The following is a 22605-nucleotide window of genomic DNA, read 5'->3' on the forward strand; positions in this document are numbered from 1 at the left end:
AACCTGGGGGTTTTCGTCCAGCAAAGCATGCAAATGGACCAAAAAACACACTCAATTTACACATGGGTAGATGAAGTACCTTTCCAGGTAACTCTAATGGATAGGTTTTATTCTTTTGCTGACAGGAATGGAACATGGTTTAGTCATCGGCTGCGATACTGATTTTCTGTTGCCCTGCACAAGTCTTGCCATCCTCTGCTGGCTTCTCGCGTCAAAGAGTAGCTTCGAGCCGCAAAATCGCCGTTGGCTAGTTATTATTTAGTAATTGGATGAATCGATACAGTCGAGATGTACGTAGAAGTGCAACCCAGCAGGGTTACAGTTTCCGCGATACTCATACAGGTGCTTCAGCCACCGACTACTATGCCGCGTTCCGAGTCACTTCAATTTTTCTTCTTGTCCATTCTCACACTGAAATGCACGTATACAGCATCCCTACTTATCTGCCCACCCGCTTTATATCGCATGGTACCAAATGTGATGTCATTTGGTTCCATGCGATATAAAGGATAGGTGTACATTAATAAAGAGTGGTCGCTCAGTGTATATTATATTTAGGATGGAGGAACGAAACAGTCTGAAAAATATAAATTTAGATCCAACAGGGGGCGTTACAATATATTTGCCCCTCCTGATTAGCAGACCGTGCGGCGACTATCCCTATATTTAACGCCTACTACTGCTAACCTGTATTTGGATGGTAACAACAGATTGTTAGAACAGTTATTGTGTATCTTTGAGTAGTTGCTCCAGTCAGTGAGCCATGTGTTGACCGGCAACTCATGGCCGATCACATCTGAAAACTTCTCATAATTGTGAATTTGCCATGTGAGTATCTATATTACGTGTGTTTGATTATACATGGTCCATTATCACCAATTTTTGTTGTTTGAAAAAAGTAAAAAAGAAGATATTTTAGTTTTTATGCTGGGTGCATTATTTGCCGCTACTAATACAGTACTATCTTGTGTCATGATCTAATGCAAATAACGACTGAGCAACTTCAGCGTTCATTCTCAGGTTTTGAGAAATAGTCTTGCTAGGAAACAGTTTTATGTAACAAAAATAGCATGAATTGCGGAGATCATAAATTATGAAAATAATCATTTATATCATGTTTTTATAGAATTAAATTATTTTGAATAGTAATGTTACAAAGAATTCAGTTATCCCTAATAATCATTTACTTGCGTATTATTGTATATTTCGAATATGAATTCCTAAATTAAAATAAAATCGTCCTCGAAATGAATGTTTTATGAAAATGGAATGATTTCCTTTGCTTTAAATAAATAAAAAAAATCCTCAATAAAGTTGACCTTGAAACAAGACCGATTCAAATCATGTTAGTTACGTAGTTCAGCAATAAATTAGCTAGTTATTTTATTTAATTTCATAAATTAAATAAATTAGGTGCGTAATTTTCATTATGCACCCAATTAATGAATAAAATTACTTTATAGAGGTATTGCATAATTTTGGCGCATCCTGTATTAGAACTTATTAAACGATCAGGAGTATCACTTTTTCCCACAATTCCTTGCTACTTATGATGCAGATGTTAGTCCTGGTATGCGAATAACCGACCGCATTAATCGACCTATTGCTAAAGAGTGGGAAAGACGAGATCTTGCAACGAGAGCCAGAGTAGTTAGTTCAGGTATAAAACTGGTACTTATATTACAGAACTTTTTGTTATTGGTAACGAGGTTATCACATATCGTATAGAAATGTTTCCCTAACGTGTGTGTGTGTGTATATAAACATACACAGTGCTACTTATATTTTTTGTACCTACGAGTAGTAAGCATTTACGTGCCTGGCGTTCCAGCTTTGTTCCTCTCGATGAGTCAACGCGTGGTTAAACTAGGCGTTGGATGGTGAAGTGCGCATGCACGAATTGCATTTCGGATTTGACGTAAGGTAATTGAGTAATCAAAAGATTTTATTACAGTTCTACTGTAATACACAACTTCACTTGCTTTAAAAAATAAATTAAATAAAACAAGATAAACAGTAATATATATACTTCTGTTATTCATATTTTTCCATATGTAAGTTAAATATCGGTAAAATCTTTATACAAGATATTCCTTTATGTAATAACTTAAATATATATTTAAGTTTTATGTCATCAGATTTGTTTCTTTTAACGACTTTATGTTAGCAGAAATAATAAAATAAGGTACTGCTTTTTAAAGAGAAGGTAAAATTGTCAGGTTGATATAAGCAAAAATCTTAAAATGAATGTTATAATTTATATTTAAAAACTGAAGCTACTTTTTTTTTTTTTTTGCTCCAAGAAATATAAAAATTATTCCAAACCCAAGAGGTTAAGAGCATGAACTGGGTTGAGAGACTTCCACGTGTTCGTTTCGGAAGTTCTTGGTGAATTGACTACTTTGGCCATAACGACACCAGTTGTGATTTTTATTTCGATAAAAATCAGGGACCAATTTGCATGTTGTGCAGACTGAAAGCCCCAATTTCCATTTTTAAGATTAAAAAAAAAAAAAAAATGCATTTTAAGATTTCTTTTAGTTTTCCAAGTGATTTGAACCCAAAGTGGCGAATCTACTATGCTGTCGAGGAGATTGATCTGCTGTTAGTATCAAACATGGTTATATATCCCGCTTGATTTAAAGCCTTATTTTGAAAGTTTAGATAAAATCGATTCCATAGGAAGTTTGGGATTTTTTGTAAATTTTTATTTTTTGAAGCACACAATGTTTTTATAATTTATTCAAGATATTAGTTGAATGCTCAGGAACATCAAAGCAAAATTATTCAGACTAATTTGTGCTATTATTTTTAATTATGTTTGTTATAATTTATTCTTTTTTATATACTTGTAGTGATTCTTCGAAAAACCATTAATGAAATAAGTTTTCGCTATAATGAACTTAATTTAATCACGATATTAAAACCAATCATTAGCTGTAGGTATTTAGTAATATAATTAATCCAAAAGAACCGAAGTAGTCCTTTTTGATTCAGTATTTCAATGTTTATAGCAAAGAAATAAAACCAAGAATTGGCGATTACTTAATTATTAGTAATATGCCGTAAAATATTTATAAAATAAATATTAATTGTATGCAGAAACGTAGAAAATAAACAATTATTTTAGGGGAAATTATTAGAGATGACTATATGCAATTTAATACTGTATAAGACATTTCTACTGGGTATGATGGTACAATTAACATTAACCTGTGGGTGTAACCTGCTAAAGTGTATAAAAATGCATAGCAATTCTTGTGCTACCAACTGAAAGAAGAATAGATGCATTTGTAGTTAGTTAACTTTTAAAATTCCTTCTACGTTTAGTCGTTTTCACCAGCATTTTCAAATAAAATTCTCAACATTTATATTACCCACAATCCATTGCCACTTGTACGTTGATTCAGTAGTCAGTCCTGGAAGATAACAAATCTGTATAGGAGTTTAGAGAACCGAGGTCACAGTTAGTTCCGTGACAATACAGAGTAGTTAGTTCAGGTAAAATTAGTGTAATCTTTATTAAACTTAATTCTCAAATAAAAAAACTAAGTATTGAGATAACGGAACACTCACTGCAGATGTCCCTGTAGTATCTAGCCACAAAAATCTTTCGTATGTTAGAAATAACGTAATGCAGACAGTCTTTAACTTTCCGTGTATAGCGGAGCAGCCAGTAAACTGCTGGCAGTGCACTCTCGACCGAAGTGTCCATTTCGCTTGCGGGTTTATTGAAAGTGCTGACAAAATAAAATTTTAATATAGTTTAAGAATTGGATGAATGAAATTAATTAAAAAAAGGAAAATGTAAAATTAGTAAAAAATGTGGTCCAAAAATAAATTAAGTGGAATAGAATAAATTGTTCATCTCAAATATATTGGTTTCTAAGCCTTAAAATAATTTTCGATGCTGTATGGAATCGATAACTTACGAAAGAAAAAAAATTTTTAGTGCACTACCGACGTGTGGTCGGGGCTGAAAATGTGAGCTTATTTTAAAAAATGAACTATTAAAATTATAACATGTCTATACATATATAGTTTAAATTATGTTTCCTGTTAGGCCCTAGCTTCCTGCCGTGATGTACATTATGTATGTACTTCTCAGTTATTTTTAAGTTATGACACATTCCATAAAGTTTATTTGACTTGAAACCACATTTTAGACAGTTAATTAAAAGATGGCTGAATCTAATGAAATACGTTTTAGACAGGCTTCCAGCATGAAATAGGCCAGCTATAAATTTGAGGCCCCTTTAATATATATATATATATATATATATATATATATATATATACACACGCACAAATACTACATAGGTATTTATATTGTGAATAATTCCTTGATAAAAATATAAACTAAGAGGTCAAAAATGTTTTATGTTTTTTGACTTGAAAAATAAAGTAATAATAAAAACAATTTTAATAGAAACTGAACTTATTTATTGTACAAAAAAATGTATAAGAATAAAGTTGAGTTTAAGAATGCTTTTATATTACACGTTTCCTTGGTTTACTATTATTATTAGAAATTTTTATCACTATTTTAGAAAATATTTACGCTGAAAACGAGGTCCCTCTTTATGGCCAAACCCGGCCATGGCTGGTTTGGCCGTAGCGTTAACTCGGCCCTGCCTAGTGCAATAGTGTTCCAGGCGCCGAAACGACCGTCATGGGAATGTCAATCGCATAATAAGTAATGTAAATCTCTCGCTAAACAGTACCAATAAGTAACATTATCCTTTTATGTATTTTATTTTTTTGTTGACACCCGTTAAAAAAGGGGAAAGTTACACTTTTCAGCTTTTAATTGCGTTGTTTTAGTAGTCCAATTTTCATTCAACGGACAGAGAGAGAGAGGTGTTCAGTATCAGGAATGCCTAAAACAGAAGAATAATGAATAGACATCACCGAATACTGTGCGACTACGCCATGCAGCAACGCGGCTGGCTTAGCTTAGCAAACAAATAAATTAACCATAAGATAAACAGTTTTATCATAAGAGAAAGAAGCGCGCCAAATTCAAATTAATTCTACTTTGGTGTTTTTGTAATAAGCATAGTTGAAAAGCCAAACAGAATAAAAAGCTTTACTTTTGCGAAGTGGTGATGTGATGTCAGTAGCACAAGCGGTAAGCATAGGACGACTCGTGGACATAGCGTTGCAGTTTTAGAAATTAATGCCTTTCATTAGATACCGCCAAACATTGCCGGATCAAGGGTCCCCGGCCATATTTAAATTTGAGGCCCCTCCCTGGCCGTATTTAAATTTGAAGTCCCTTTAATATGTATATTACACACTTACATATAAATGCAAATACCACATAGATATTTATATTGTGAATAATAATTCCTTGATAAAAATTTAAATTAAGAGGTCATAAATGTTTTTTGACTTGAAAAATAGTAATAAAAAAAACAATTTTAATAGAAAGTTTAATTTATTGTACAATAAAAAGGTATAAGAATAAAATTTAAACACCATGTTGATTTTATATTACACGTTTTTTTTTTGGTTTCTTGTTATTATTAGAAAATTTTATCGCTACTTTAGAGAATATTTACACTGAAAATGAGGCCCCGGCCATGGTCGGTTTGGCCGTAGCGTTAACGCGGCCCTGTAAGGCATATAGGGCATTATACATGCAATGCGCCCACCGAAACCACCTCCATTGAGTACAAAGGAGAGATCTAAGCAACGTAAGTCAATTGTATCATTGTTACCATATTAAATCTGTAAAAACTTTGTAATAAATTTGTAAAATATTAAATCACTATAACATTGAAATAATAAACGTTTCAAAAGAAGTTTCACTTAACTTCCACTATACTTGCTCGACACACATGATATATATATATATATTTTTTTTTTCCATCTTGCACAATATGTAAATTGGTGAAGAACACGCACATGCACTAGTGTGCAAAACTTAAGGACCAGCACTATTTCTAAAGGTTACAACCACAAAATCTTAACTTAAGGTACTCTTTACTGATGAGAGTAGATTCAAGTCTCAGCATCGATTCTGCACGTCAGCTAATCTGGCGAGAGGTTGGCACATGACTGCAAGGCAAACGTCACTGAAAGGGATCTAGATGGCGGTTGAGGTGTTCTCGTCTGGTATTTTCACTCAGCCACGGAGTGAAAAAAGTTCATTAAAGTTCCTCTCGTCATCGACGGGATTCGAACCCGGGCCTTTTCCACCCGGCGTGGGAGGATGGTGACGATACCACTGTGCTATCTAAATTATTATTACATGTGCTAAATGTAATAATAATTACATTTAATAATTATCTAAATTATTATTACATGTGCTAAATGTAATAATTACATTTAATAATCATCTAAATTATTATCACGTGCTAAATTATTACTGTGCGATATCGCACAGTAATAATTTAGTATAATTATGTTATGATTTTTGGTATAATTATGTTATGACAGTAATGATTTTTGCTTCATTAAATAAAAACCTATGGACTTCACTGATAGCATGAAAGGCCAATTTTGAGGCTGCGGCACATGAAGTCGTGTGTTGTTTCACTCTTTTATGCAGAGTGCACTCTGCATATCTCTCTCTCAAGGTAATTCTGAAATTTTTTTTTTTTTTTTTTGGCTGGTGCAGCATAAGCCTCTTGCTTCCTTGACCATATAGCTAATAATAATAAAACATGATCGATCTTTTATACGTGGAGGGTGAATAACTTCCCATCCCTTCACGTATAAAAGATCAATCTTGTTAAATCAATTCCAAAATACATTTAAATATTCTTCATCTGAATCGCCTTTAAACACCGAAATAAAAATGTTGGAAAATAGGTTTCAAATCGTGGCTACCCCTGTCTGTAATTAGACACATTAAAGAACAAGCAAAAATTGACTGAAGCAAATTACTCCGAATAACAAGAGAAATAAGAAACCAATATTTTTTCTTATTTCTGTTACATCGAACAATGTCAAACAACTCAATCAACTGTTCAAAGACACAGAATTTAAAATTGTTTCTAAAACTACGAGAAAATTACAAATAGTATTAAATAACCATCATATCTTCTTTTACGTATCAAACAAACGATTTAATTCACCATATTTTATTACGTATCAAACAAACGATTTAATTCACCATATTTTATGCAAAGATTGCGACTCGTCTTATCAGGGGTCTACAAGCTCTACTCTGCATAAATGAGTGAAACAATACACAGCTTCACGTGCCGCAGCCTCAGAATTGCCTTTCATGCTATTAGCGAAGCCCATAGGTTTTTATTTAATGACGCAAAAATCATTAATGTCCAACATAACTATACAAAATTATTGTCTGCGTGGTAGCACAGTGGTATCGTCGCCATCCTTCCACACCAGGTGGAAAAGGCACGGGTTCGAATCCCTCCGATGACGCGAGGAACTTTAATGGGCTTTTTTCACTCCGTGGCTGAGTTAGGTCTCAGGCGTAAATAGCAAGGTTTTTTTTTTTTTTTTTTCCTCCCAGAAACTGCGGTTTTTTCGTCCAGAAAAACAGGCAAATCGACCAGAGAACATGCAATTTATAGACACAAATGAGTTGATGTAATCAATTACGGGTAACCCTAATATAATAATTTGATTTTTTATACAAATTTATTAATAGCTGAAACACTAGAAATTAAATTAACTCATAATAATTCAATCAACGTACGGGCACCTACCGTATTTCAGTTTCCTGGTCTTTTACGCGCATGCTCCATGACAACAAATAAACTCTCATATAGGTCATTCTATTTAAGTTTACTGTCCTGTGAACACGCGACCAAAGTCAAAAGTCCGGTCCACTTCAGAAAAGTAAAAAAAAAAAAATTCCAATTTTAGGACATCCCGAAGTTATTTGTGTTCATTTTTAATTTATAGATGCAATATCTTCTCTTACTTGTTGACATTCGTTGGAGTTCTAATATATTCTGGTGAATGGTTTAGAGCTTTAGAGTCATATATTCCGGGTGCATTGGACCACTGTTGTTTTGCCTCGGAGTGTTAGAATTCATTTAGTTATTTTAAAATTAATTTAATTCAAGGAGAGTGTTAGTAAAGAAACGTCTTGGTAAATTCCTCTGATTATTTTGTAAATTAATCAATAACGTAGGACATACCGAGCCTTGATGCTCTTTCATTTCCTAATGATAAGGACAAATTCAATTGAAACGTTTGGTATTCAAGACATTTTAAAGGCTTTTTATCATATTTGTCCAAGTCTTCAAAATAAGCCTCCATCTTATGGATTTTCAACTGTTTTTTGTAATTGGTATCCAGTTTTCTCTCTGACCGTTCAGTGATGGTAGGCGGCTCCCAGTCTTCTAACTGGTGTGTTCCCCAAGGTTCAGTTCTTTCTTCCACTTTTTTCATCTTGTATATTAATTATTTTCTTACATTGACTGGAAATCCAATCCATAGTTTTGCTGATAATAGCACATCGCATTTCACCTTCTAATTTATGAGAAACCTTGCCCTGCACAAACAGCTTCAACTTTTCGAATATACACTACCAATTCCTTAAATGCCCACCTCCAGATAATTCTCCAGTGGCGCAAAAATAATTTAGTTCATTTCAATCCCTCTAAAACTCAGGCCTGTCTTATATCTCGCAAAAAGGATCCTTCTGCTTATCTTCAACGACACCATCCCATCGATGACGCGAGGAACTTTAATGTTTTTTTTTTTTTTTTTTTTTTCACTCCGTGGCTGAGTTAGTTGGTCTCAGGCGTAGATAGCAAGGTTCCCCCCTAGAAACTGGGTTTTTCGTCCAGCAAAACAGACAAATCGACCATAGAACTCACGAAATTAACAGACATAAGACACACAGCATAGCATATGTATTTAAATATTCGGGTGGCATAATAGTTTTAAAAAATAGTTTTTTTTCTTTTATATATATCTTCAACGACACCCAGATTTTTAGACAAGATTACATATCTGTATTAAGACACATCTCTTACAAAAGCCTCTCCACTCTGTCTCGCGTAGACTTTGTTTCTGCTCATGCATTTTTTATAGGCATTTTCATTGACACTGTTTTGAATTGACCTTTTATAATTTCGCCCCCCCCCTCTCTCCCTCTTCCAAACCAGTCCGAACACTTGCCACAACCAGGCAGCATCCTTTATTTACCGCCCAGTTTCAAACTTACAGAACCAACTTTTCTTTTTTTCCCATTTATTCCTTAAACTTCCGTTTTTTTTTTTTTTTTTTGGAACATCCTCTATATACATCTCTTTCCTCAAAATTATAATCTACAGAAATTCAGTTTAATGTCTACAAGCATCTTTTTTCATCTTCTCAATCTTCAACCTGTAGTACTGGAGATTACTGTAGGTTCATATACCTTTCTGTTTCGGGTTTTTAAACAACAGACCTGCGTTTAGTCAATCACTGCGCATTTGATTCGATCTGCTAAGCAAGATGCCAACAGGTATACATTACAAAATGAACCGCTGACAAAAGTGTTTATTCATATCTTGTAGTATATATAACCGTACCCCAATTATATATACTAGACACGAGATTGAACTCCAGTCATCGCCGGATGCCGTATATTTTAAAAGTAAAGGGGTTTGGTATAATTAGGTCATTTATTTTTGCATTAATTTTAATTTTCAGCATTTAATTAATAATGCATAGCAATACAGTAATTTTATTTTACAATACAGGAACAGGGTTACGTTCCTGAGAAATGCCACGAATACTGAGTTATGGCTCCCATAGTAATAAAGGGGTTCCGTTCCAAAGTATGAAATATATAAGAAAAACTAGTCTAAAATTTTGTCTATGTATGTATTATATGTACCTTCATAATATGATTATGTACATAGACAGCACATAGTGAAATGCAAGCATATGGCATCGAAATGAAAATAAGAAACAATTTAATATTAAATGTAATATTTATTAGAAATTTCAAACAAATCTTTCAAACCAGCGCCTTTGCTAGCTAAAAAAACTTATCCTGCCAGTGCTATCACCAGTTTCGCTCAAGTGTTGATAAAGAAGTTTTGCCTTTTCACGAATGATGAGTGAACTTAACGGAATTTTATTTTGAGTTCGGTCTTCTATCCACAGATTTAAAGCCTTTTCCATTTTTACTAATTTAACATCACGAGTTACAGAGCAAATTTTTTAAGCAAATTAGCGCGTTTTCACGGACACTACGGCGGAATTTTTTCTTCCGATTTTTTGATTGATCGTACCGTTGACTCGTTCATTTTATAATGCTTTGCCACTGAGGAGACACTTTCACCCTTAGAAATTTTGTCTAATAACTCAATTTTATTCGCTAATGTCATCACCTTCTTTGATATTTTCACATCTCCCTTGTTATTCGTAGCCATATTTTTGTACGGGTTAGAAAGAACTTGTCCACAATAAAGTCACTTTCTTCCGTTAACACACTCGAAAAAGTCTGTTTTACATTGCAAAACGGTAGATTTATCACTTTTGTAAGCATATCAATTTATAAATTGATATGCTTACAATATCAATTTATAAATTTATAAGCATATAAATGAAAAGCAAACGACGAAATCTTCCATGACAAGCGCATAACACATACTGAACAAGGATTAGAGAGAAACATCCACGCTCGCGATTTTGTCACCCTTCTCCCCCCACCCACTGAGCCCTGTTTTGACCGGGAAAGATAATTTTAGCCATGCCCATGTTTTTTTATGGCGGAAAATGTTCACAGCGCTTTAAAATTCCCATTTTTTTAGGTTTCATTTTATATTAAATCAGCGACCGCGAACAGCGGGAGTTTACTGTATTCTGATCTCATTTCGAGCTTGGTCTATAATATAACCCTTAAAATTGTAATTGTCGTCAGAATATGGCAATATTTCTTACAGATTGCATCAGATAAGATCGACTCGCGTAGTTGATGACATTTTATTGCATCAGCTGTTACTTTCAGCTATACTGTATAAGCACGCTCTGCAAGAGTTGCCAGTCATTCCTTGCTTGTCAGGACGGCGAGTTACGTGCAGTTGGCACCACGAAGAAAGAGTGCTATTGTTGCTTTACGTGAGAAAGGATGGATGTTCTTCCCGTCATATTGCTTATAGAGTGTCTTGTAATCAGTCGACAGTCAGTAGATTTCTTTCCAAACTCAAGAATACTGGTTCTGCTGATAGGAAAAAAACCGGATGCAAACGAGTCTCTACGCCAAAACAGGACCGCGTTTTGAAGCGCCTTAAAAACCGTAAAGCTTTTTCTCTGAGCTGAAAAGAGAATGGGAAGAACATACAGGAGTGGTAGCAACAGTCAAAAGACGCCCCTTCAAAAATGGACTTTGTAGCCTGTCGTCCTAAGAAAAAGCCTCTTCTCACACAAAAAATGAAAAAGGCCCGATTAATTTAGTGGCAGGAACATGTTAAATGGACCCCCGAGCAATGGAAGTCAGTTATTTTCTCGGATGAGAAAAAATTCAACCTTCATGGCTCTGATGGGAGACAAACGATTCGCCGTACATGCGGTGAAGAATACCACACAGGCTGTATGGTAACTACAGTGAAATCCCCTACCAGCCAAATGATATGGGGGTGCATTTTGTATTGCGGAGTAGGTCACCTGCAGTTTATAAAAGTTTCTGTAAATGCCAATGGATACCTGGCTATATTGGAAAGCAAATTGCTGCCAACCATTAGAGACCATTTCAACCTGCCAAGTAACTGCATCTTTCAGGACGACTCTGTTCCTTTGTCATCGGGCGAAAAGTGTAAGTAGGCACTGTTGTAGTTACTTTAGCTTCATTTCTGCATTAGAGCTCGACAGTAATGTATTTACATTTGATACAGTGAAAAAATGGTTGGAAGAACTGTCCATTACAACTCTTAGCTGGACAGGAAACAGCCCGGACCTGAATCCTATAGAGAACTGCTGGCATCGTGTGGAACCTGCAGTTGCCAGAAAGAAAAAAGAAACCAAAGACCCTTCGTTAACTCCAGGTAGCCATAATTCGTGTTTGGAACCACGAACTATCTGTTGATTATTTTCAGAAATTGACCTTGTCAATACCTCGTCGGTGTGCTGCTGTCATCAGGGCCAGAGGCAGCTGAACTAAATATTAGTTTGCACCTGGGTTATCTTTTCATTTTGTTTTCCATTTTATTTTAATGGTATGATAAAAATGATGTGATCAATACACGAACTACAGTTTTTTTCCCTGCTTTCTTCGCGTATCGTGGCCATGAGATCCAACCGGATAGTGCGGTACCATCGTGATATCCAAGCCCGAGACGGGATTCGAACCCGCGACCTTTGGGTTGGCAGGCAGGCACTTTACCCACCCGGCTAGCCCGGTCGGCTTGTTTCCATTTAAAATGATAAACTGAAGCAAATTGAGGGCTTCTGATAACATTTCAGCCCTAATTGTCGTGTTCATCAAAACTGTTGTATAAAGATTTCAAATGCTCATTTTGGAATATTTTGAGAGCACCTGGCAAATATTACTTAGCTTTGCCTTAACTATTAATAAATATCTTTTATGTTAGAAATGTGAAATTCCTAGGTGATGCACTCACTAGGTGACTTCTTTGAACACCAGTGTATGTATCTATTCACTGTATTTTTCCCTAATCCCCTCCACTTAGATTATGTATGGCAGTAGGACGGCTCTCACTGGTTACTCACAACTGAGTAATTGTATGATTCATTTCTTAAAACAAGACTTCGTATTGTTGTCATGGTATGTTTTTGTCCGGAGAATTGGAGGGCTTCTACTCTAACAAAATATTTTAATTTTTGTTAGTTTTGTACAACTAAATTAAACGGCAAAGGCTTCGATACTTTATCGGTGAATGAAAAACGAAAATTTTACTAACTTGTTTAGACAACCAAAGTGCTACCTTATTTTTTTTTCGTTTTTTTTTTTTTTTTTTTGGGAGCCTTCCAAACTTTAATACACTACATACATACACACACGTATATTTTCTTGTTAAAGAATGAAAGCTAGCCAATTGCTGAAGGTAAATAACACAGTATGGTGTGTTATTTACAGTAACAGACAGCGTTCTTTCTTATGAGTTTAATAATTGCTGTATTATAAACGAATCTCCGTGAAATGCAAGTTGCGCCCTACTGATGGCAACGTTCTTAATGTTAACATCAGTGTTAATGATGGCAACGTTGGCAATTATTTTCACCAAAAGAAACCAAAATGTTTCTTTTGGTGACTCTTTCAGCTTTTAACCTGAAGCAAGGGCCTCGTTCGCCTCACCCTCGGCACAGCTCTGCATCATACTACTGTTGACCCATCAGTATTGTAACTGAGAGTTGTGTGTAGAATTTAAAGTGACCAGACGTCCTGGATTTCAGTCGTTTGCCCCGCACTGCAAACTGTCCAGGATTGGAAATGTAGCCACCATATTTAATGCCAATCATTTGCATTATGTTTGCCTGGAACAAACGGTACAACGGAAAGAGTTTTTTCGATAGTAAATAAGCTGTGGACGTAAACAAAAACACAGATGACCGTAGAATCGCTGAAAGCAATAGCTAAGTGCAATTTTTTTTTTATTATTTTTACGAAGAAATAGCAAATAAGGAAGAATTATTAAGAAAAATTCACTCAGCAGAAAAATGTTTAATTATATTATTTAATATCACTTGTTTTTATCGAAGTAATATTTTTATTATTTCTCAGAAAAAAACCTAACATTTTTTTTCAGTAAACAAAAACGAAAATCAATTAAAATATGACCCCTCTAATAAGTGTTTTTTCCCCTTTTAATTAAAATTATTTTTCTCACTTCACATCCTTCACGCAGCTCTGTTCGTCACGTAGTGAAACACGAGAGATGCCGTGTACTGAATTTCCGCCTTTCTGTGAAAAAAAAAAAAAAAAAAAAAACCAACATACTGTATATATATTTAAAAAAATTTTTTTTTTAAAGTGTGATATTTTATAAGTTTAGTTCAAAGAAGTCAATATATTTAATTTATATTTTGCATGTGAATATTTTTTATATATAAATATTTTTTAAAAATGTGTATATTGTTTCTAGGGGATTGAAAAATCCTCTCTCCCCACCCCGATGTCCCGCATTAGAATGCTAAGTGGCGCCTCCGTAGCCAGGTGGGAAGGAACAGCAGTGCGTAGCACACGCTTCTTGATTAGATCGGGGTTTCGAGCCCGTCACCACCAAATACAGAGGATGCGGAAAGGTCAGGGAATGACCACCGCATATCACGGAGCAATATGGCCTTAGTTGTTAATGCTCTTTTTAAAAAAAAAAAAAAAAAAAATCCAAATAACAAGAATGCTAATGATCTGGTCACTTTAATCTACAAAATATAAATTTTACATATATATATATATATATAATTACGAATATTAAAAATAAATAGGATAGGATGGTGAATATATAAATATCGGGTAGAAAAAGAAATAACAAGTGTATATAAGCTGTTTTAGGCAGCGTGAGCTCAACCTGGATAAAGCTTAGGATAATAATTATTACGAATAATAAAAATTAAAAATAAATAGAAAAGGATTTGAAGTGCAATAATATGGATTATGGATCAGGGGCACTGCAAGAGCAAAGGTACCCTACAACCATAATATATACATAAAATTATTTTTATTGTTGTGTGTAGAATTTAAATATAGAATTTCACTAGTGCTAATAATGAAAATACCGTGTATCCTGGTAGCGATATATGTGTTGAACAAAGGGTGGAAAAAAGAAAAAGAAAATTCTTTTTCTTTTTCCTTTTCCTATGTGTTGAACAAAGGGTGGAAAAAAGAAAAAGAAAATTCTTTTTCCTTTTCCTATGTGTTGAACAAAGGGTGGAAAAAAGAAAAAGAAAATTCTTTTTCCTTTTCCTTTGTGTTGAACAAAGGGTGGAAAAAAGAAAATTCTTTTTCCTTTTCCTTTGTGTTGAACAAAGGGTGGAAAAAAGAAAAAGAAAATTCTTTTCCTTTTTCTTTTTCCCACCCTTTGTTCAACACATATATGGCTACCAGGATACACGGTATTTTCATTATTAGCACTAGTGAAATTCTATATTTAAATTCTACACACAACAATAAAAATAATTTTATGTATATATTATGGTTGTAGGGTACCTTTGCTCTTGCAGTGTCCCTGATCCATAATCCATATTATTGCACTTCAAATCCAACTTTTCTATTTATTTTTAATTTTTATTATTCGTAATAATTATATATATATATATGAGTAATAGCGAAAGAAAGTTAATAAATTGTATCACGCTATAACTAATACTTATGGGCCAATGTAGTTGCTAGAGCAATTGTGCTGTTGTTGTTATTTGGTTTTTTTATGAGCATTAGCAACTAAGGCCATATTGATCCAGGAATATGCGGTGGTCATTTACTGACCTTTCCGCGTCCTCCGTATTTGGTGGTGCCGGGCTCGAACCCCGGTCTAATCAAGAAGCGTGTGCTACGCACTGCTGCTCCTTCCCACCTGGCTACGGAGGCACCAGCAATTGTGCATTACGACCATAATGTGTATAAAATATTTTTTATAATAATAAAGAAGTTTCAAGCAGACAATACCAGCTGGATTTAAAGAAATGCAAGGGATATAAATATATATTAAAAAAAATATATATAAATACACACACACACACACACACACACACACACACACACACACACACACACACACACACACACAACTTTTATCATTGTCTACCCACAATCTTTTATGTATGTGTGTATATATATATATAATTTTTTTTTTAATATATATTTATATCCCTTGCATTTCTTTAAATCCAGCTTGGTATTGTCTGCTTGAATTAACTTCTATATTATTATACAAAATATTTCATATACAGGGTGATTCACTACCAGTGCGACAAATTTGCAGGAGGTGTAGGGGGCACAAAGACGAATCGTAATCACATAGCACTGCAGGGTCCGAAATGCCTTCGTCATGCGGTAGAGGATGTTGAATGGGAGGTCGCGTGAACAGCGATCCCGCTGGAAGTCAGCATTTGCAAACCGGTTCCCGAGACAGTAGGATGGACAAAGTATTCAAACGTTGAACTGGCCGACATGCACCTCACGTATGGAGCTGCGGATTGTAACGCTCGCGCCGCTCTGCGCTTGTACCAGGAACGTTTCCCGCACAGGCGTGCTCCTCATCATACGATTTTCGCACGTGTGCACAGAAGGTTACACGAGACTGGTTGTTTCATGAGAGGTACCATGAATCGAGAGCGAACGACGAGGACGCCAGACAATGAGGAGAATGTCCTACGTCTTGCAGAAGGCAGTCAGAGTAAGAGTACTCGAGCGATAGGCGAACAATTGGGTATTTCCCAATCCATTGTATGGAGGATACTGTCAACAAACCAAATGAGTTCATACCATCTGCAACGTGTCCATTCATTGGGCCCTGCGGATTATCCACTCTGGAGGACTTTTGCTACTTGGTTTCTTCAACAGAAACGGTTCGCAAATGCTGATTTCCAGTTGGATCGCTGTTCACGTGACCTCCCATTCAGCGTTCTCTGACGAAGGCATTTCGGACCCTGCAATGCTATGTGATTCCGATTCGTCTTTGTGCCCCCTACACCTCCTGCAAGTTTGTCGCACTGGTAGTGAATCACCCTGTGTGTGTGTGTGTGTGTGTGTGTGTGTGTGTGTGTGTGTGTGTGTGTGTGTGTGTGTGTGTGTGTGTGTGTATATTTTTATTTATTTTTTTATTATTATATTTTTCACAGAAAGGCTGTAATTCAGTATACGGCACTCATGTTCCGCTGTCTAATGAAACAGAGGGTTGTGTGAAGGATGTGAACCAAGAAAAATAATTGTAATTAAAAGGGAAAAAAAAATTTATTAATGGGGTCATGTTTTTTTTTCCTGAGAAATAATAAAAATACAAACTTCTTTTAACAATAAACACAAGAGAAATGAAATTAATATAATTAAATATTTTTCTGCTGAGTGAATTTTTCTTAATAATTCTTCCTTATTTGCTATTTCTTCGTAAAATTCTTCCCAAGAATAAGCAAAATTGCACTTAACTTGTAGTATTGCTTTCAGCATTTCTGCGGTCAGCTGTGTTTTTGTTGCGTCCACAGCTTATTTACTATCAAAAAAACTCTTTCCGTTGTAAAGTTTGTTCCCAGCAAACATAATGTAAATGATTTGCATTACGTTTGCCATTAAGTGTGGAGGCTACATGTCCAATCTGTGTCATTTTCCGTGACAGTTTGCATTGTGAGGCAAACAACTGAAATCTGGGACTGTCCCGCATAATCTGGGATGTCTGGTCACTTTAGTGTAGATTGAAATGCATGTGATGGGTACATTACATTAGTGTTTCTAAATTTTTATGTCATATATGACTGTTTCAAATGGCCTGTAACCATGTTCCCCCTTCCATAGTCTGTCTACGGCAGTGTGCCATTACACTCTGACCAGTGTAGTTCAACACGCCTGCCTGATGAATTGTATGCCTCCTGAAAAGTCAGGTGTACGTTTTTTCCTACTCATGTTTGCACCAGTGAAATTATTTGTTGTTATAGTACATAATTTTAGCAAGTATGGTTGAGAAAATAAAGAATTGTTGTTTCTGTGAAAACTAAGTTGGATGCTCTGAAAAGACTTGATAAAAGCAAGGCTAAAACAAATTGGTATTGAATCGCATATTAAAAAAAATTATAAAAATAAGAGATAGCAGAGTTGTAGCAAGAAAGATGATGTGGGGCTCCAATCAACGGATCTATAAAAGCAGTATCAAAGAAAAGCCTAGTCTTACAACAAAAGACAAAAGATTGGTTCAGGAAGTTTTATAACAAGTTACACATGTCTTGAAAGGAAAAATATGACATGACATGGGATGCAGTATTAGTGGGGAGAGATTATTCGTTGATCAGCTTGCTGTTCAGAAATTTACAGACTTAAGATTATTTGTTGATAGAGTAAAACTGATTGGAGAAGAATTTTATGTACTGAACAGGTCAAAATCATAAAGTTACTTACAAAACAAATATAAAAAAAAAATGAACAATGCAGCACAAGGATACAAAAAAAATTCAAAAATAGTCAGAAGCAATGCAACTGGAACCTACACATTTCCATTTTTGTTGTCGTAAATCAACTAATTCTAGAACTTTTTATAAATATAAATTGATGGATCTTTATCAGGTTACTACCACTCACAAAAATCAGCATGGATGGGCTCTGTATTAGTTAAAGGTTTTTTTTTTTTTTTTTTTTTCATGAATTATTTAATTTACCTTTTTCAAAAAAAATTGAAGAAAATAGCCTTTTCCTGAAAAGGCTATTCTCTGTATGGATGACACTCCTTCAATCCCAACTGTGAGGAAATTAAAGAAGGGAACATAAAGGCTGTTTTAAAACCAAAAGTAACATCCTTGATCCAGTTTACAGATCAAGGGGTTCTAAGATGTCTAGAAATTTTTTTAGCTCTCTTTGTCAAAAATAGAAGATATGAATATTACACGCTATGGTTTATGATCATTTTATTTCATTCATTGTATCATTTAGTTTTATTGGACTATTTTATGTGTGTGTGTGTACAATTGGAAGCCATGGAAGAGACTGGTTGTGGCTTTGAAAACTGAAATATAAGAATCAACAGTAAATACCGTACTTGGCTTTGCATGGGAATACTTAACTATTGAAAAATTTATATGGCAGAAACAAAATAGAATTAATGAGGCTGTGGAAGAAATAATTTTAAAAAAAATTATTAAATAAAAATTTTTAAAATTTCTCTGACAGTAATAATTCCTCACATTTTATTTCTTTTTATATTCTGTAACACACACACACATACACATTGATCATTGATTCTGCATAATTATTCAGCATAGTAATGGACTGTGCTGAATAATCACAGTATAAAAAGCTGACAGCTTCTTATTCTAGAGCAGTGATAATTTGCATCTGGTTGTGCAAGTCAAAGTGATAAATTAGTGGTTTTGGGATGTAGTAAAGAAATGATTTTTAAAGGGGCATGATTGTGGGAGCTTCTTTCATATCGAAAATGGCATGTCTTGTTGGTTGTCCATGGTCCACTGTGGTAAAAGTATAGAAAGGATGGTGTTGAATGGGTCAAACCACCTCCCTCTGACAGAACTCTAAAAGAATATGCAAAGGATGTTTGTGGTAAGTGAAAGGTGTAACATACAGGCTTAAAGGCAGGTCAATGTGTGACAGTTGGCATTGCAATACAATATGGGGAATATGAGAAAATAATCCCAAATGATGATGTGCCGCACACTCAGATGTATGTGGTTCCACAGCAGACGACTCAAGAGATGCTCTCTCTCCACTACCGATCATTGTTGACAGTGAATGCTGTGGTGTTGACAACGCACTGGTTGGACACTAGAAGACTTGAAATGAGTGTGCTGATTAGATGAGGCCAAATACCTTACACAGCATACCAACGGATGCCTTCATATGTGGCAAAAGCAGCATGGAGCCATTGTACATTTTTCGGCAGAGTTGGGGGGGGGGGAGACACCCAGTGCCACAAGACAATTAACACTATGTGCATGGTGCCCACTATCCAGGCAGAGAGTGGTGGTTGCTTAATAATGGGGCATGTTTTGCCTGCAAGAACTAGCAACCCTGGTGCATATGGACTAATGTTTCACTGGTGAGGTATACGGGCATCTGTTTGGAAACTATGTACACCCTTCCATGTTGCTTTTTTTTTTTTTTTTTTTTTTTGTGGATAGAAACAGGATCTTTTAAGATAACTAGTCGTGCCATCAGGCCCGCACTGTGCAAGAGTGGTTCGAGGAACAGAGTGTGAAGATATCACCCATCTTGATTGGCCTCCAAATTTGCCTGACCTCAGTTGACTTGACTGTGGGATGTTTTGGAATGGGAAGTGAAGCATATGGACCTGCAACTGTCATCTGTTCTGACACTGTGGAAGCCTTACAGGCAGCACGGCTACAGATCTCTATATATGTCTTATGTCTTAAGACATCTAGTGCAGCGTCCTCCCCCAGAAAATTTTGCCAGTCGGGTGGCATTATGAAGTAGCTGGGCGGGGAAGTGTAATACTTCGGAATACTATAAAATTTTCTGTTCTTTATAAATATGACTTAAGTGAGCAAAAATTAATTGCATAATTTAACATTATATGTTCCTGTCGCATTGACCTCAATCGCATGATATGTTCGAATTAATATTGATTGAGATCAGTGAGCAGTACTAATGAGCAGTACAGCGAGAATCACTTAAATTTTAGCCGGGCGGTCAGTTAAATTCACCAGGCAGTGTGCCCATTCAATAGGTCCTGGGCAGAACAGTGTAGTGGAGTCAGTGTCTAGGCAAATAGTGGCTGTTATCCGTGATCACTGAATTATGACCACCACCTATAGGTACGTGGTCATAATACAGTGATCACTCAGTGTGTTTGCACTTGCACATATGGTGTGTTTTGATTAAAAGGCACTGGGATCTATCTTGCATATCTTTACATTTGAGATATTGGCACATCTTAAGACATCTAGTGGAGTCGAAGCCTAGGCGAATAGCAGCTGTTATCTGTGTGAATGGGGGCCCAACACGGTATCAGGTAGTGGTCATAATTCAGTGATCACTCAGTGTGTGTGTGTGTGTGTGTGTACACACAAACAAATGCACACACATACAAGGTGTTTTAATTAAAACACATTTGAACTTATCTTTCTTATCTTTGTGATTTGGCTATTGTCTGAACAGTTTTTTGCATGTTTGGGTTGAAATTTTTGAATTTAAGGTTAAAATCGGAGTATGTATTACAGTTTAAATATTATGACTTCTGAATTAATATTTTGCATAAACAATTGATTTTTTAGGTGCTTTAGCATACATGCAAAGTGCTTATTGTCTACCTGTCCACGTGTAACACAGGGACTCTCAGTGGATGGATTTTTGTTAAATTTTATATTTGGTTCATATAGAAAGATTTGTTGAGCGTTCCCAAGATTCAAATAGATATCTGACAATTTTCTTTTCTTTTTTCCATATAATTTGTATGGAAAAAATAAATTTATAAATTAAATACTGTTTTTATGCAGTACACCTAATTCTGTTTTTACACGATAGATACGTTCCTGAAAAATACGTGTAAAAAAATTCGTGTAAAAAAAGACATTGTATTTATGGAAGGAAAGACGATTGGTTCCGGATCTAAAAAATCAGTAAAAATAATTTAAAAAAAACACATAAAAATATTCGTTTTAAGCTTATTATTTTATTTCAACAAAATACACATGTAATAATATGTAATGAAAATGTATTAAAGTAAATTTGTATGCATATGAAATGAAAAAAATTCTTCATGAACAAAAAAAATCTGTTTTGCACATAACAAGATTTTATTCATTTTCACTTTCTGATAATAAACGGCGCATACGTTTGCGTATGACTGGAATATCACTAGAAATGTTGTGGACATGGTCTTCTTCCTCTATTATGAAATTCTTTCTGTGATCTCTTGAGAAAAATCAGCACGAGTCTCCTCTGGTGCTGATGTTTCACCGGTTTTTACGAACGAATTCAGTTATTAATCGTTGTGTTCGTGTTTTGGTTAGGCCGTTATATAATTCTCTGTAAGAGGCTGTCAACAACTTCTTCAGTTCACGTTGAAACTTCCCAGCGCGTTCCTCATTAGGGTCATGTTTGACAAAATGATTACCTAATTTTCTGGCCAGTTCCAGACCTTCTTTTATTAAATCTGCATTTAGAACAGGATCATTTTCTTCATTATCACTACGTTCTGTGGGATAAGGAGTCCCAAGGACAACCTCTAATATTTCATCTTCGCTTAGGGCTTTGTCGGTTAACAATTCATCAATATCTTCAAACGATAGATCATCGAATCCTTCTCCACCAATTTTGTGTGCCATTGTAATGATGTTGGGAAATTCGGTCGTATTAGGGATGATGGGATCTTTGCTTTTTACACATTGTGGCCAAACCGCTTTCCAACACGCATTTAAAGTTGCTGGTTTTAATTCAGTTAACGCTAATCCAACTTGACTGATACAATCCATAATTGAGAATTTCTTCCACACATTAATGACTGTTAGTGTTTCATCATTCAGTTTGTCCAAAACGTGTTAGAATGTTCCTTTTACGTAGTATGTTTTAATTGTCGCAATTATACCTTGGTCTAGCGGTTGTATCAAAGATGTAGTATTAGGTGGCAGAAATAAAATTTGTATGTTTGGGTGTTCCAAGACAGGATGGCCGGGTGCATTGTCAAGAAATCAGAAGAACTTTAAATTCGAGACCTTTCAAATTCATATAACATCTGACTTCTGGGGCGAAACATTTGTTGAACCATTCTGTAAAGATAGCAGTTGTCACCCAGGCCTTCTTGTTTGACATCCAGTGAACAGGCAGTTTATTGATATCTACACCTTTCACTGAACGTGGGTTTAGGGCTCGATTTACCAGCAGTGGTTTCAACATACGATCTCCTGAAGCGTTGGAGGAAAATAACAAGGTCACACAATCCTTAGCTACCTTAAAACCACCAGCAGTTTTCTGCGATTTGGCTGCATACGTTCTGTTCAGCATTCGTTTCCAGAAGAAACCAGTTTCATCTGCATTCCACACTTGATCAGGAG

General features: G+C 35.3%; 1 protein-coding gene across 1 annotated transcript in view; it reads left to right on the forward strand.

The window, feature by feature from the left end:
• Window positions 1–1622: 1622 nt before the first annotated feature.
• The window catches only part of egg (SET domain bifurcated histone lysine methyltransferase eggless), a 536019-nt gene continuing 515036 nt past the window's right edge, over window positions 1623–22605 (forward strand). Inside the window, exon 1 of the mRNA XM_090386075.1 lies at window positions 1623–1660. The gene's annotated coding sequence lies outside the window, so the exon portion shown is untranslated. The remainder of the gene's footprint in view (window positions 1661–22605) is intronic.

Source organism: Mastigoproctus giganteus, chromosome 12 (assembly GCF_048544385.1).
Source record: "Mastigoproctus giganteus isolate SK-2022 chromosome 12, ASM4854438v1, whole genome shotgun sequence".
Classification (NCBI taxonomy): domain Eukaryota; kingdom Metazoa; phylum Arthropoda; class Arachnida; order Uropygi; family Thelyphonidae; genus Mastigoproctus; species Mastigoproctus giganteus.